This window comes from Triturus cristatus, chromosome 12 (genome assembly GCF_964204655.1).
Source record: "Triturus cristatus chromosome 12, aTriCri1.1, whole genome shotgun sequence".
NCBI classification, from domain to species: Eukaryota; Metazoa; Chordata; class Amphibia; order Caudata; family Salamandridae; genus Triturus; species Triturus cristatus.
This window is the reverse complement of record NC_140595.1, coordinates 841,933,431-841,949,726: the sequence shown is the minus strand read 5'-3', so window position 1 is coordinate 841,949,726 and position 16,296 is coordinate 841,933,431. Positions and strand designations below refer to the sequence as shown.

Below are 16,296 nucleotides of genomic sequence, written 5' to 3'. Positions count from 1 at the left end.
GACTGGGACCTCCTGAAGAGTGCCAGGGGGCTGGAAGCACTGCAGTGTACCAGCATGCAAGTCAACTGACTCGGTCCCTGACCACCATGCCTCTGAAGCAGAACAGTTTGTTGGTAATGGTCTCAATTTTGGTGTAGGAACAACATCTTTTGGTCATTTTCTAAGTTCATTGACATCTTTCAACATGCTTTGGCATTTTTTCCATTAAAAACGATAAAATCAGTATTCCCAGTTCCCACGGTGCATTTAAACCATTGGCCTGTCATTTTCTCTATTATATTTGTTTTAATTTGCCTCTAATTGGCTTGAATAGTGATAGTTTTCTTAACTGTAATGTTGTTTATTTCTGTGATCTAATTCGCTGTGGAACTGCTGGTTGCTTGGTCACAAGCCTGGGGTGAAGAAGCGTTTTTCACTGAACCCTGTTATGACGTTAACAGGTTGTTTTATTAAGATAGTCGAGACACCTTCACAAATCAACCACATTTCCGACACACTGCATTAGCTGGTTGTCTTTTTCTTGATTTCGGCATTTATTTACAGCACCTCTTCTGCTCGACTCTAGAAGGAAGGCTGTTTGAATTGTAATTCCAAGGCCCAGAGGTTGCTTGAAGAAGTATGCTATATAAATACCACCGCCCACTGCCCCATCAGATTCAGGCGAGATGTTAAGACCCTCAAAGAACTCACCTCCATTCTCAACACATCCATCACTGCTGCCTCCTTCCCACACGGATGGCGACACCCAGAGGCATTTGATACCATATCCTATCATACAATGCTCAAGAAACCCTTCACTGACCTCAGCAAACTCAAAACCTACCACCCCATCACTCTGCCTCCCTTACCCGCAAAAGGCCTCAAGAAAGTCATCCACCACTTCTTTCCCTCTGTGTCCCTGAGCAGCTGCTTGCGTATCCATCCCTTGCTGACTCTTGACATGTACGCCTGCGCCAAGTTTGTGTCTACCCCCTCCTTGGTGAAAAATGGCTCCAGGCTGTCTTGACGACCACTCTCGGCTTCCATGCTGCCAGTCCAGAATGTATTGACCCAAGTCGCTCGCCAAGGGTTTCAAACCAGAGCGGTTTCCAGAGATATTGACACTGCAGCCAAGTTCATTGGTGCTGGTGCTGCCACTGTGGGACTGGCTGGATCTGGTGCCGGCATTGGTACAGTGTTTGGGAGCCTCTTCATTGGCTATGCCTGAAACCCACCCCTAAAACAACAGCTATTTTCATATGCCATCCTGGGCTTTGTTCGGTCCGAAGCCATGGGTCTCTTCTGTTTGATGGTCGCCTTCCTCATCATGTTTGCTATGTGAGGGGTGCTGACAGCCCTGTCCTATTTTTACATACATGTTCAGGTGTCTGTGACTTCAATCACTCCTCCCATTACCCCATGGGCACTTGTATTCCTCACTATTTGCTCTCCATTTCAGCTGCTGCGTTCAAGGCTCCTGACTGTCCCTCTGTTACTCTCAGAGAAGGTGAATAAAAACTGTAATTATCGAGGAAAAAAAAGCAAGTCATCAACCACCAACTCACCGAACATCTGAAGAGAAACAACCTGCTGGACACCTCCCAGTCTGGATTCCGTGCAAACCACAGCACGGAGACCGCTCTGATCACTGCCACCAACGACATCAGAACCTGCCTCGACCGTGGAGAAACAGTAGGCTTGATCCTCCTCGACCTTTCAGCAGCTTCGATACCATATCCCATCACACACTCAAGAGATCTGGATTCCGTGCAAACCACAGCACGGAGACCGCCGTGATCACTGCCACCGACGACATCAGAACCTGCCTCGACCGTGGAGAAACAGTAGCCTTGATCCTCCTCGACCTTTCAGCAGCTTTCGATACCATATCCCATCACACACTCAAGAGATCCACCACAAGGGGATCCAGTGACGACCCGCTCAAATGGATCGCTTTCTTCCTCACAGGATGAATCCAGAGAATCCGCCTACCACCCTTCACCTCAGAACCCAAGAGCTTCATCTGTGGCGTACCTCAAGGTTCATCCCAAAACCCCGACCTGTTCAACACAATCCTCTCGCTCTCAGAAGACCCTACCACCACGAAGGCCAACTTCTACAACTGCATGACGAGGGTCGCCAACTGGATGAAGACCAACTACCTGAAGCTCAACACGGACAAGACTGAGGTGCTAACTTTTATGAACAACACCATCAAGTGGAAAGACACAAGGTGGCCGACTAAACTCTGACCCACACTGACAGACCACGCCCACAACCTTAGCATCATCCTGGACAGCAAACTCATCATGAAGGCCAGATAAACACAGTCTTCATCTGCTTCCTCACTGTTAGACCTGGCACCTTGGCATGAGTCTCCCTTCCACTTTTTGTCGCTGTGCCTCATGTGTTTTTATGGTGTTGGCTGCTCAGAGCGCTGTGCCACTGCCAACCAGTGCCACAGTGCAAGTGCTCCCTATGGAAAATGTATATGTTGGTTGGATTCCATGATTGGCTTATTTGGTTTACTGTCAGACCCCAGTAAAGTGCACCAGGAGTGCTAGGGCGTGTAAATACAAATGCTGCTGGTGGGCTTGCAGCACTGGTTGTGCCACCCACAGAAGCTTCCTGGTAAAATGTGTCTAGGTCTGCCATTGCAGAACCTGCGTGCAGTCTGGTACTGACATGCTGACTGGGCAAGTGCACACTTGCCAGTCCCTAAACCTTCCCTTAACTTCATATTAGTCACCCCTATGGCAGGCCCAAGGGCAGGGTGCACTGCAAGCGTAAGGTAGGACAAGCCCTGATGTGTGTGGCATGTCCTATTAGTGAATTACAGCCATTTTCGTTTTTCACTATTGTAAGGGTACCCTGTTTTCATAGGCCAGAATGGGCTGTTAAGATTGTTACATCCTATGATCCTACCAGGCCCAGGGAACATGGTAGAAAATCGAGTTTAGTATGCCTGAACTCAGAATAATAAAGTGAATCAGTTAGCAAGGTTTATTTTAATGTTCTGTGTTCGCAAACGCCACTTTTAGAAAGATGGCCTTTGCTTCCCTAACCATTTCAGCCCGCCTCTGCGTGATGTGTATCTGCTGTCTGGCTTGCGTGAGTGACAGGGCTGGGGAAACCCAGATGGGCAGGGCTAGGTAGCCTGGTGGGTCAATAGGACGATTGACAGGTAGATGGGTGGGAGGAGTACACCTGGACCCTGAATAGGACTGTTCTCTGCCACCACAATGCCGGCTCCGCCACCGTGGAGCGTCTGATGACTCTGCCCTGCACCCTGAATGAAGAAGCCTGCATCGCGTAAACAAAGTGCTCCAGAACTGGACTGAACTAGGCAAGGGCCCCCCTGGCCTGGGAGAACAATAAAAGTGTAGAATAAAGGTAGGAGCCCTGCTCCTAAGAAATAACATTCTGCTACAAGACGAACCTCTGCCTGAGGGGAAGGAACCGGGAAAGCTGTGGGAGGAGTACTGTTCCTGACCTGGGGGATTGGCCTGCAGTGGTTGCCTTGCTACTGAAGGAGAGGAGAAAGATTGCTGAGAAACTTTGCTTCAACTTGTGCTGTTTAAGGTCTCCAAGGGCTTGTGCTGAGCTTGCCCCCTGAACGAAGTCCCAGGACCAGTGGACTTCACCCCCCTTGAGAACCACCAATCTTCCCGTGAAGCTGACGCCGAGAAAAAGGTGCGCCTCTCAACTCGGTGCGTACTTGGGCAAGCCTGTGCCCCCCTGCCCAGCCCGAGCAACGCGACTAAGGCCCCTCGAGCCGTAGCTCGCAACGCAAGGGAAGGACTTTGTGACACTTGCTGTTTGCCCCTCTCCGCATCGTACCCTTTGTGCGTGCCCCCTACCCTTGCTGAGGGCAGGCTGTGGTGCGTCGAGTGGTTGGCACGTGGCTCCCCCCGGGAACACTGCCTGCTTCACATCGCGCTGAGAACAAAGGCACCGCTCTCAAGGTACGGCTCGAACGCCGCAACGAAGAGCCAACACACCGTACACCCGCATTGTCCCCCTGAGCAACGCGACTGAGACCCCTTTCGAGCCGTAGCTCGCACCGCAACTGAAAGGACATTGCGCCGTACAAACGCGCTGGAATTCACCGCACAGTCTGTGACGAACTCCTGAAAGATAAAGGTACTGTGCCCCCTTCGCACCGTAAGGTGTACGCATCGCCCGGAGCGTCTGCAAACGCTTGTGAGCCCCGCTCGCGAGCCTCTTACAGTCACACGAACCGCCCGACGCGCACGAAGCGCACAGAACTTCTGAAATACGCTTAACCTCAAGAACTACTTATTGCAAAGTATTGTGGGCCCGTTTTACCGTTATTGGGTCTTGTGCTAAGTCTGCTTAAATATAAAATACTTATTATTGATAAACCCAGTGTGGAGTCCATTTGTGGGGGTATCATTGAATTGTTGTATATGGTCCCAAATGCTTAACCATTACGCCTAAGATAATGCCTTGTCTGCTCGCGCCAAACTACCTAGAGGGTGAGCAGGGGTTATTGTTAGAGTGTAACCCCTTACCCTGACTGGAAGAAGGGATCCCTGCTTGACACAGGTACCTTCCTGTGTCAACCAGAGAATCTGGATTCTAACACTCACCCTCGGCATGCTCCGAAAGATCTTCAGATGGCTGCCCGTCCACACCAGGAAAACAGTCACTCAAGCCCCAGTCAAAGCCGGCTGGACTACAGCAAAGCACTCTGTTGGACAGGCCTCACAGACGGCTTGCTCCCTCCCCGCTCGACGGGGCCCGAACTCCGGCCCACCTGGCATATCTCCACGACAAGCACCTGTACCCCGTCTCCCGACGAACCCTCTACCCTCGGACCCCTACTCATCACGGGGTCCAGCCCCACCGGCTTTCCCGGCCGGGTCAAGCCGTCATCTGGGGCCCTGCACCACGCGGCCGCATGGCCTCCCCTCGACCCTAACCCCGGGCCTGGCCGGCCCCGACATCCCGGCACCACCATCCCCCCAGGAGGTGAGCGGACCACTTGGCAAGTCAACGGGAGAACGAACTGTCAAGGGCTCTCCCCCGCCAGGTGCCGATCGCCCCCAGCTCCCCCAGGCACTGGCTCCACCCCCTGCTGGGTGTCTGGACACCTTCATCCCGGACCCTCCGACCTCCAAGTGCGAGGGTCCGGACATCAAAGGGCACCAGCCCTATAACTAAGGCAGCTCCGGAGCAGGAAGGCAGTTGTATCCTGGAGTCGAGAGACACCGAGTGAACTCAACCGTGACGGTCTACTGGCGCTGCCGTAGCCGCTCGTGTGAACCATCGTCCTGCCTGCTGGCGCTGCCGCGGCCTTCTGCAACAGTCATCTTCCTGGGACCTGCTGGCGCTGCCGCGGCCCGTGTAACGACCATCCTCACCGGGACCTGCTGGCGCTGCCGCGGCCTTCTGCAACAGTCATCTTCCTGGGACCTGCTGGCGCTGCCGCGGCCCGTGGTAATGACCATCCTCACCGGGACCTGCTGGCGCTGCCGCGGACCGTATATCTTCCGGGGACCTGCTGGCGCTGCCGCGGCCCGTTGTATCGACCATCCGCACCGGGACCTGCTGGCGCTGCCGCGGCCCGTACCACCTAACCACCAAGCTCGAGGATTGTGAGCTCATCATCCTCTCATCAGGACTACCTAATTGGTAAATAGACTGCCCCGCTACCCCCTTCCCTACCTTGCGAGACTATAATCGAGGGGACCCCTGAGTCCAGACCTCCTTGTACCATTCCACCGTACCTTAAATAAGTGCTTATAAAGAACACTGAACCTTATCCTTGTGTGGCATCTGTCTGTGGGGGGGGAAGTTACTTATCTGTACGATCGCTGGAGACGGCTCTCCCCGGAGACCTCTCCTCCTGACCCCGGCCGACCCTCCTGGTCCGTCTACCTTTTCTAACATTGGTGGCCAGCGGCGCGATCCGAATCAACGCGTAATCGTACAGAGAGTAGCTCACCCCACGACAAAGCACGATGTCAAGCAAAGATAGCAGCCCCACCGAGAAGTTCCAAATGGAGAAATTAGAAGAATACAACCACCGCGAACTGAGACAATTTTGCATAGAACTTGGCATTGCTACCACCGGCCTGAGTACCAAGGATGATCTAAAGCGCGCTCTTGAGTCATGGACAGAAACTGGGGTCGCAGGACCCCCAGACCAAAACAGCATCACACCAGAGGGGAACGCCACGGCTCCCGAGGAGCGGGGAACGGGCCCCTCGCAGGAGGAGATACGAGAAAGAGACAGAGTCAGATTACACGAATTAGAGATGGCACGACTCAAGATGGATGGGGAACTCAAGTTAGCGGAACAGAAACTCAACCTCGAGCATATGCGGCTTCGAGAGGAACGAGAGGAAAAGCAGAGACAGAGAGAGCTGGAAGAGAAAAAGATAACACTCGAGCACGAGCGCCAACTGGCGGAAATAGAACTGCGCAAACAGAATAAGGAACTGGGGGTGCCTGAGCGACCACACACCCCAGGGCCAATTGAGAAAAAAGTTCACATCCCCAAGGATGTGGTCCGCGAGTATGTCCGAGAAGACGACATACAACAGTGGTTTAAAGCCTATGAGATCGCAATGACCTCCCACCGGATCGACCGGAGCGATTGGGGAGCCGGACTTTGGGGGAGATTTATCAATGAGGGTCGCGATGCCCTGCTACAGCTCCCCGATCACCAAATGTCGTCCTACGACCACATGAAGGCTGCCCTCCTCACCCGCTACGGCCTCACGCCCGAGATGTACCGCCAGAGGTTCAGAGATTGCACCCGGATCCCAGGTACAACTTGGGTAGAGTACGTCAACTATTTCAGCCGGGCCTTCGAGGGTTGGATCAAGGGAAGTCAGGTCACCACCTACGAACAACTCTTCAATCTTATGGTATGGGAGCACCTATCAAACAACTGTTTCGTCGAGCTCAGGCAGCACCTACTCGACAGTAAGCTGACTGACCCCCGGCAGCTCGCCGCCGAAGCTGACCGATGGGAAAGCACCCGAGTGGGCCGGAGGGGGCCACACGAACAGACCAGAAACCACCAAGGCCAGCACCGTCCTCGGGGAGGAGGAGGGGGCCAGGGGCGAGGGAGAGACGCCTTGCCCGCAACGCCCGTAGCCAGCACCCCGCCTCCGGCCGGCCGGGGCAACCCCCCGTTGCGGCCTGGGTACCGAGCCAACGTCACGTGCCACCGATGCCAGCGACTAGGCCACTACGCCAATGATCCGAACTGCCCGCTAAACCAAACACCCAAGCCCCGCCAGGTAGCTGCCGCTGCCCTAGGGGAAGAGCAATCATCGGAGGGACCCGAAGAGTATGAGCCGGCCCAGCAAGGGTGGGAACCGGCCGCCATGGTCCTGGCATGCTTAGGGGGAAGAGACATGGTTCCGCGGGCCCCCCTACCCGCCAACACCAGAAAATACGGTCAGTGGGTGACCATTAATGGACAGAGAGCCGAGGCCTTGCGTGACACCGGCGCCAGCGTGACGGCCGTCCGCTGTCACCTGGTGAAGCCCGAGCAGATCCTACCGAACATTCTCTGCCCCGTCCGCTCGGCGGACAACTCTGAGAGCATGTGTAAGATGGCCTGCGTCCCGTTTGAATGGGGAGGGGTCTCCGGCCTACTGAAGGTGACGGTCCGGGACGATGCCCCCGTGGACTGCCTCCTGGGGAATGACCTCGAGAGTTCCCCGTGGGCCACCGTCGAGAGAAGGGAGCACCTGGGAATGCTGGGCCTCCCGGACTGGGCCTGCGTAACCACCCGATCCAGGGCCGCCCGTGCCGCCCCCCGATCAGGAGAAACCGAATGGCCGGCACCTCCGCCCCCGGTTGCCCCCGTAGAGGACAACGGCGAGTCCGACCTCCCGGACCCGACTACCGAAGAAGACGCGCAACACCAGGACCTTCCGGATCTGGCTCAGTGGCGGCAAGAAGGGGGGCCCACCCAAGAACATTTCCGCCAGGAACAAAAGACCTGTCCCTCCCTCGAGGGACTCCGCCAACAAGCCAGCACCCAAAACGCCGGGGACACCACCGGAACCCACTGGGTCTACTGGGATAACGACCTGCTCTACAGCGAGCAAAGAATCGCCGAGCTGGGGGCCGGTCGAGTTCTGGTGGTACCGCTCCGCTTCCGAGACTTTCTGCTCAACCTGGCCCACGATGTCCCCCTGGCTGGACACCTGGGCCAGGACAAAACGTACAGTCGCCTGGTGACCCACTTCTTCTGGCCGAAAATGAGGAATGACGTCCTGAACCACTGCCGATCTTGCCCCACATGCCAAGCCAGCGGGAAGAGTGGTCGGAAGCTGAAAGCCCCTCTGCAACCCTTCCCTGTGGTCACCACCCCGTTCGAAAGGGTGGGGATAGACATTGTGGGACCTCTGGACCCCCGCACGGCGCAAGGACACAGGTTCATCTTGGTACTAGTGGACCATGCCACCCGCTACCCCGAGGCGGTGCCCCTACGGACGGTGACCGCTCCGGTGGTTGGCCGGGCCCTGATGGGGATCTTCTCCCGGGTAGGCTTCCCCCGAGAAGTCGTCAGCGACCGAGGTACGAATTTCATATCCAAATACATGAAGTCCCTCTGGCAACAATGCGGGGTCACCTACAGATTCACAACCCCCTATCACCCCCAAGGGAACGGACTAGTGGAACGTTTTAACCGCACTCTCAAAGGGATGATTGGGGGATTGGAAGAGCCTCTCCGTCGCCAGTGGGATGTACTGCTCCCGTGCCTCCTCTTCGCCTACCGGGAAGTTCCCCAGAAGTCCCTCGGTTTTAGCCCCTTTGAACTCCTCTACGGGCACCCTGTGCGAGGGCCCCTCAGCCTAGTCAAGGAAGGTTGGGAGATGGCCCCCCTCACGACCCCTCCAGACGTCTTCAAATACATCCTGGCCTTACGAAACCAGACCCGGCGCTTCAGGGAGATGGCCAAGGCGAACCTCGAGGCCAGCCAGGAGGACATGAAGAGGTGGTATGATCACAATGCCTCCTCCATTGAATTCGAGCCTGGGCAGCAAGTATGGGTGATGTCCCCCACCGAACCATGTGCCCTGCAGGATAAGTGGACGGGGCCCTTCAAAGTGGTCGAGCGCAAAAGCCCCGTCACTTACCTCATCGACATGGGGTCCTCCCGAAACCCCCTTCGGGTCCTCCACACCAACCGGCTCAAACCACACTTTGTGCGATCCGAACTAAGCCTCTTGATGGCTACAGACAGTGGCACGGAAGAAGACTCCGAGCCCCTCCCGGATCTCCTGAAGACTCAGGAGAAGGACGGCTCCGTGGACGGGGTCCGGCTCTCTGACGCCCTCACTTCGGAGCAACGCCAGGACTGCCGGGACCTCCTGCTGCAGTTCGCTGCCCTGTTCTCCCTCACCCCCGGGGTCACCCCCTGGTGTCTGCACGACGTAGACACCGGGGACAGTCCCCCTGTCCGGCACCGGGCCTACCGCGTACCAGATCGGGTACGGGCCTGCATACAGGAGGAAGTGGCCAAGATGCTCACGATCGGGGTCATCGAGCCCTCGGACAGTCCCTGGGCCAGCCCGGTCGTATTAGTTCCCAAGGCCGCTGCCCCCGGCTCCGCCCCTGAGCTGAGATTCTGCGTCGACTACCGGGGCTTGAACGCTGTCACCCGGACCGACGCTCATCCCATCCCCCGAGCAGACGAGCTGATCGACCGGCTGGGTGCCGCCCGCTACCTTAGTATCTTCGACCTAACGGCGGGCTACTGGCAGATCGGCCTCACACCCAGGGCTCAGGAACGGTCAGCCTTCTCTACCCCCGATGGCCACTATCAATTTAAGGGCATGCCCTTTGGCATGAAGAATGCCCCCGCCACGTTCCAACGCCTTGTGAACCAGGTCTTGGCGGGACTTGAAGAGTTCAGCGCCGCCTACCTGGACGATATCGCTGTATACAGCCGCCACTGGTCCGACCACCTCCGTCACCTCCAGGAGGTCCTACACGCCCTCCAGCGGGCCGGCCTCACCATTAAGGCCGGCAAGTGCCAGATTGGCCAAGGGTCTGTGACCTACCTTGGGCACCAAGTGGGGAGCGGGCTGGTGGCCCCACTACAACTTAAGATTGCTGCCATCCAGTCCTAGCAGCCCCCCGTCACCCAGACCGAAGTCCGAGCCTTCCTGGGGCTCACCGGCTACTACCGGCGGTTCGTGAAGGACTACGGCAGTATCGTGGGGCCCCTCACGGGTCTCACATCCAAGAACCAACCGAAGCGGGTCAACTGGACTCCTGATTGTCACGCGGCCTTCGAGGAGCTGAAGGCCGCCCTGTGCACCGCCCCGGTGCTCCAGGCCCCCGATTACAGTCGGGAATTTGTGGTGCAGACCGACGCCTCCGACCACGGCATCGGAGCCGTCCTCTCTCAGTTGAACCCCGAAGGTCATGACCAGCCGGTGGCCTTCATCAGTCGACGTCTCCTGGCCCGAGAACAGCGTTGGAGCACCATCGAGAGGGAGGCATTTGCAGTAGTGTGGGCCCTCAAAAAGCTCCGACCCTATCTCTTCGGTACCCACTTCCGGGTACAAACCGACCATCGACCCCTGCAATGGCTGATGCAGATGCGGGGGGAAAACCCAAAACTCTTGCGCTGGTCCATTTCCCTGCAGGGAATGGACTTCACCGTGGAGCACCGACCAGGCCAAGACCACGCCAACGCGGATGGCCTGTCCCGGTTTTTCCGCCTCGACGAAGAGAGTCCCCAAGGAGATGGGTGACTCTCCCCGCCTTCAGCTGGGGGGGACGCATGTTGGACAGGCCTCACAGACGGCTTGCTCCCTCCCCGCTCGACGGGGCCCGAACTCCGGCCCACCTGGCATATCTCCACGACAAGCACCTGTACCCCGTCTCCCGACGAACCCTCTACCCTCGGACCCCTACTCATCACGGGGTCCAGCCCCACCGGCTTTCCCGGCCGGGTCAAGCCGTCATCTGGGGCCCTGCACCACGCGGCCGCATGGCCTCCCCTCGACCCTAACCCCGGGCCTGGCCGGCCCCGACATCCCGGCACCACCATCCCCCCAGGAGGTGAGCGGACCACTTGGCAAGTCAACGGGAGAACGAACTGTCAAGGGCTCTCCCCCGCCAGGTGCCGATCGCCCCCAGCTCCCCCAGGCACTGGCTCCACCCCCTGCTGGGTGTCTGGACACCTTCATCCCGGACCCTCCGACCTCCAAGTGCGAGGGTCCGGACATCAAAGGGCACCAGCCCTATAACTAAGGCAGCTCCGGAGCAGGAAGGCAGTTGTATCCTGGAGTCGAGAGACACCGAGTGAACTCAACCGTGACGGTCTACTGGCGCTGCCGTAGCCGCTCGTGTGAACCATCGTCCTGCCTGCTGGCGCTGCCGCGGCCTTCTGCAACAGTCATCTTCCTGGGACCTGCTGGCGCTGCCGCGGCCCGTGTAACGACCATCCTCACCGGGACCTGCTGGCGCTGCCGCGGCCTTCTGCAACAGTCATCTTCCTGGGACCTGCTGGCGCTGCCGCGGCCCGTGGTAACGACCATCCTCACCGGGACCTGCTGGCGCTGCCGCGGACCGTATATCTTCCGGGGACCTGCTGGCGCTGCCGCGGCCCGTTGTATCGACCATCCGCACCGGGACCTGCTGGCGCTGCCGCGGCCCGTACCACCTAACCACCAAGCTCGAGGATTGTGAGCTCATCATCCTCTCATCAGGACTACCTAATTGGTAAATAGACTGCCCCGCTACCCCCTTCCCTACCTTGCGAGACTATAATCGAGGGGACCCCTGAGTCCAGACCTCCTTGTACCATTCCACCGTACCTTAAATAAGTGCTTATAAAGAACACTGAACCTTATCCTTGTGTGGCATCTGTCTGTGGGGGGGGAAGTTACTTATCTGTACGATCGCTGGAGACGGCTCTCCCCGGAGACCTCTCCTCCTGACCCCGGCCGACCCTCCTGGTCCGTCTACCTTTTCTAACACACTCTACACAGGAATCACCACTCAACTCGTGAAGAGACTTCGAAGGATACAGAAGTCAGCTGCCAGATTCATGCTCGACCTTCCCAAATGGACCCACATAACCTCCCAGCTCAGGAACCCCCACTGGCTCCCCCTCCAGAAGAGATGCCAATTCAAGATGCGGACACACGCCTACAAGGCTCTCCACGACCAAGGACCAGCATACATCAACAAACGCCTGAACTTCCACCAACCCTCCAGACACCTATGCTCCCCGCCTACATGACCCTCCACAACCAAGGACCAGCATACATGAACCACCGCCTGAACTTCCACCAACCCTCAAGACACCTGCGCTCCACCCCCTCGCACACACTACCCGCCTCCGCTGAAGCCACAGTGGCAGACACTCCTTCTCCTAACTCGCCGCCAAGCCCTGGATCGACCTCCCCCTCCGTGCCCAGAACTGAGACAGGGATCCAAGCCCTGGATTTTTGACTCACCCCAGCAAGAACGTAGCGCCTGGATACCCTCACAGGTGATTAGCATCGCTCTTCAAATCAAAACTAAATTGAAAAGCAACCCACCTCAGCACAGACACCCTTCTCACTGGTGGCACTAAACCTCGGCGCCATGTTTATACCCAGCCAATGTGGACTCTAGAACAGCCAGGCCCTGGCATGTGCTGCACAGACCCCTGGCACACCCATGTACTCCAAGAGTCCCTCCAGTGATCAGGGATGAGACGAGCCTTCCTCCTACACCACGCAGGGGTACGGTACAAGCCAGGAGGAGCCCACCCAGCAGCTGCCCGAGGGCCCGCAGCGCCCTGAAACCCGGTGTGAGAGCTGTGGCTGCCAGGGGAGGACCACAGAGTGGCTGCTTCACTGCATGGGTTCCACAGCGGTATTCGTACAAGCGCCTTGAGACCCTTGCGGGCGAGTAGTGCGCTATACAAGTATCAATTTAAATTTACATTTACCAGCCATAGTCAGGAGGAGCCCACCCTGCAGCCAGCGGCAGTCCGATGGCTGCCTACAGCACCCTGAAGCCCGGCGTGGGAGCTGTGGATGCCAGAGGAGGGCTGCAGAGTGGCCGCTTCAATGCACCAGCCATAGTCAGGAGGAGCCCACCCTGCAGCCAGCGGCAGTCCGAGGGCCTGCAGCGCCCTGAAGCCCGGGGTGGGAGCTGTGGATGCCAGGGGAGGGCCGCTTCAATGCACCAGCCATAGTCAGGAGGAGCCCACCCTGCAGCCAGCGGCAGTCCGAGGGCCTGTAGCGCCCTGAAGCCCGGGGTGGGAGCTGTGGATGCCAGGGGAGGGCCGCTTCAATGCACCAGCCATAGTCAGGAGGAGCCCACCCTGCAGCCAGCGGCAGTCCGAGGGCCTGCAGCGCCCTGAAGCCCGGGGTGGGAGCTGTGGATGCCAGGGGAGGGCCGCAGAGTGGCCGCTTCAATGCACCACGCCCCAGTACGCGATGCAATGGTGCAAGCAGAGGGATCCGGAAGAGATGCTGTGTTAATGTGTCTGCTTCAAAAAGCCTAGGAAGGAATGGAGGGGCACAAGGGAAGCCTTCGGCCTGAGCTGCCGCCCTTGAAACCGGGGGATTCAGCCTCGAAACCCGGCTACGCGCTACACTCAACATCCTGTGATCCTCGACAAACAACTTACATGTAAAGTGTATTAGTGTAAACCCAATTGATGCAAACGATCCGACTCCACATGTAATGTACAGCTGGGCTCGTGCTACGGAATCTATGCTAATAAAAGACAAGCTACACAGCCGCGCTACAGCGCCTTGAGGGACCGTGACCTAAGCCTCACATCTACAAGCCGCTGCCACCCTTGAGGTGGCGACGGGGAGAGGGCGCCGGCGCTTATCGTGCGATTCAAGGCGCACTCTGACGTCACCTACACTTTAACACACAGCTTGTTACAAAGGCTCTCGTATGATGGAGTTCCTATTTACAATTGTATTCACTGACAAGGATTGAAGTCCTGCCTCTTAGTATGAATGCAACGTACAGCTTCCGAGTAAACACAGATGACGCCGCAGTCGCGAGCACAAACCTGCTCAAGGACGACTGCTGCAAGAGAAGTTACTTCTGTGTTATTCAGTGTTTTAAAAGCGCTCTTCAGAAATTCATTTCCGTGTCCATAACTTCGCGTTTTAGGGGACACCTCCGTCATACAGGCCTGCGGGACAGTACTCCGAGTACACACGGCCGTGTGAACAAGGATCCATGTGCTCAGCAGAAGACGACTCTTCATGAAGGAAAGCAAAGCCTTCTTTCCCTCAGTTTGGACTGCGTTTCCATGTGTAGCTTTCTTTCGAGTGGCAGGCGAGCCCCTCCGCTGGTTACTGCACCGGGGGCGGTGAGTCTAACAGGGGAAGGGGACTGCTGGCTAGTGCCCAGTGCTGGGAGCGGTGATGCATCCCTTTCATCCCGGTCACAGCTGGCAAACTATGCGGCAGGTGGTGTGCCAGGCGTGGTGAATGCGGAATTACGCGCACATCTGGGCGGCTGTGACTGCACAGTACATGCGGGCTCTGGCCTACCAGGTGGCCTGGTACCGCCTCCCGCATCTCCATGCACAGCTCCAGTGATCCTGTACGGGGGCAGGTAGGAGACACTCCATGCACTGGACCAGTGTGCAAGCAGGCAAGGGGTCAATGGAGGAGACAGAGCAGGATGCCAAGACCAGTCAGGCCTGGCTGCTCAACGCTCTGCTCTTCTGACGAATGTGGCCTGGCATATGCTGTCCACTAGTTCTAGTGGGCACATTGCACCAGTCCAAACAACCCCTTATTGATGAATAGGTTAAAGACAACCTCTATTGAAAGCTATCCTAGTGGTAGCTATGGAGAGCAGCCTTCAGGCTAAGTCTTGAAGGAATGTAAAGCAGCTTGGTTTACGAGATAACCTCTTAAATCACTAAATGAAAGGAGAACTGTAGGAGAGTAGGATCTGCTTCACATGGGTACCCCCACTTTTTGCTGGTGTTTCACTGTTTTTCGACCTTAGTCTGGCTGTGGCCCTGCTAATCAGGACCCAAGCCTAGCTGCTTCCTCTCTAAAAATGGTTTCCATGTACATTAGGTACATTTCTAATTGGATTCTGGAGTGCCTTATAAGCTCCTTGTATATGGTATACTATGTACCTAGGGCATAGGTACCTCTGAGGCCTAACAGGGGTTGCAGCATATATTATGCCACCCCTGGGAAGCACTCCAAAATGGCACCACAGGTCTGCTACTGCAGCCTGGGTAAGGGTGTGCTTGCACCCCTTACAGTGGTATAGGCTACCTATATCACTACCATTGCACACACATATAAAACCTATAAGTCACTCCTATGGCAGGCCTTAACAATCCTGAAGGCAGAGTGCTGGGTTTTTGTGTGAGAGGGTGCCCCTGCATGAGCAGAGCCCCTCTGCAGCGTTCGGAGTACCTCCTCTGATGCGGTTTGTGGTGCAGCCTGACCATATACTCTTAAGTGCATTATAACCTCGCGGTAAATACTAACTTTGGAATGGCTGCACAGAAACATGTCGTGTTTGGTGTCAAACGCTTTGGAATACCACCCCCCGCCAGTCCTGGCGGCGAGGGTAGCATTCCACCCTTCTAGAGGGAGAGACATGTTCACACAGGTCTAACCCGGTAGGACTTTCTAGAGCCCTGTGTCGTAAGAAGGAAGCGTGCCACACGTATGTTGCTTGAAGGGATGATATTTATTAATGAATTGGTCCCATATGAAAGCTCTGAAGTTCGTAGGGTAAGGGAAACAAAACAAATTGTAGGGACGACTCCCACGTGTTCCTTTCGGGGATACGTTCTCCACCAGGGCGCTGCTCCTTGGGGCCTTTATCCTTCAGGGCGCAGATCAGGGCAGCTGGGCCAACATGGGAGGATATATGGAAAGCAAAAGAAGAAAATAGCACGTTTTAGGGCTACGGTGCTCTTTGGGCGTTTTTTTTAGGAGAGGGTGTGGGGGGAAGAAACACCAGGTTCTCTCAAGGCAGTGTGAGGAGGGAAACTGCCACCAAGGTCGTGCAGGAATTTGGGGGCTGAACTGCAGTAACCAGCCACATCGCACTCACCACAGCAGCGCCCCTGTCCTAACAGACCCACCGCCCGTCTCCCGGTTTCCCCGCAAGCGCTGACGCACCTGATCAAGCCACGTCCTTCCGGGAACGCGGATGGGCGGATCACAGGGACGTTGGCCTCCAGGCTCCCCGTCACAAGGAACTGCGGGAGTCTTTGGGAACTCCGGTTCGCGCTGTCTCCCAGGATCGGCTGTCGCAGCGTCTTCCTGCTTCCGGGTTTCCACCACCACGGGATAGGGTGCCAGG

General features: G+C 56.8%; 1 protein-coding gene and 1 pseudogene across 7 annotated transcripts in view; one reads left to right on the top strand and one right to left on the bottom strand.

Moving 5' to 3' along the window:
* Positions 1–16,296, bottom strand: part of MINK1 (misshapen like kinase 1) — a 965,829-nt gene that overhangs the window by 786,690 nt on the left and 162,843 nt on the right. The gene's annotated exons all lie outside the window — the stretch shown is intronic.
* LOC146783043 (ATP synthase F(0) complex subunit C2, mitochondrial pseudogene) lies at positions 941–1,321 on the top strand (annotated as a pseudogene).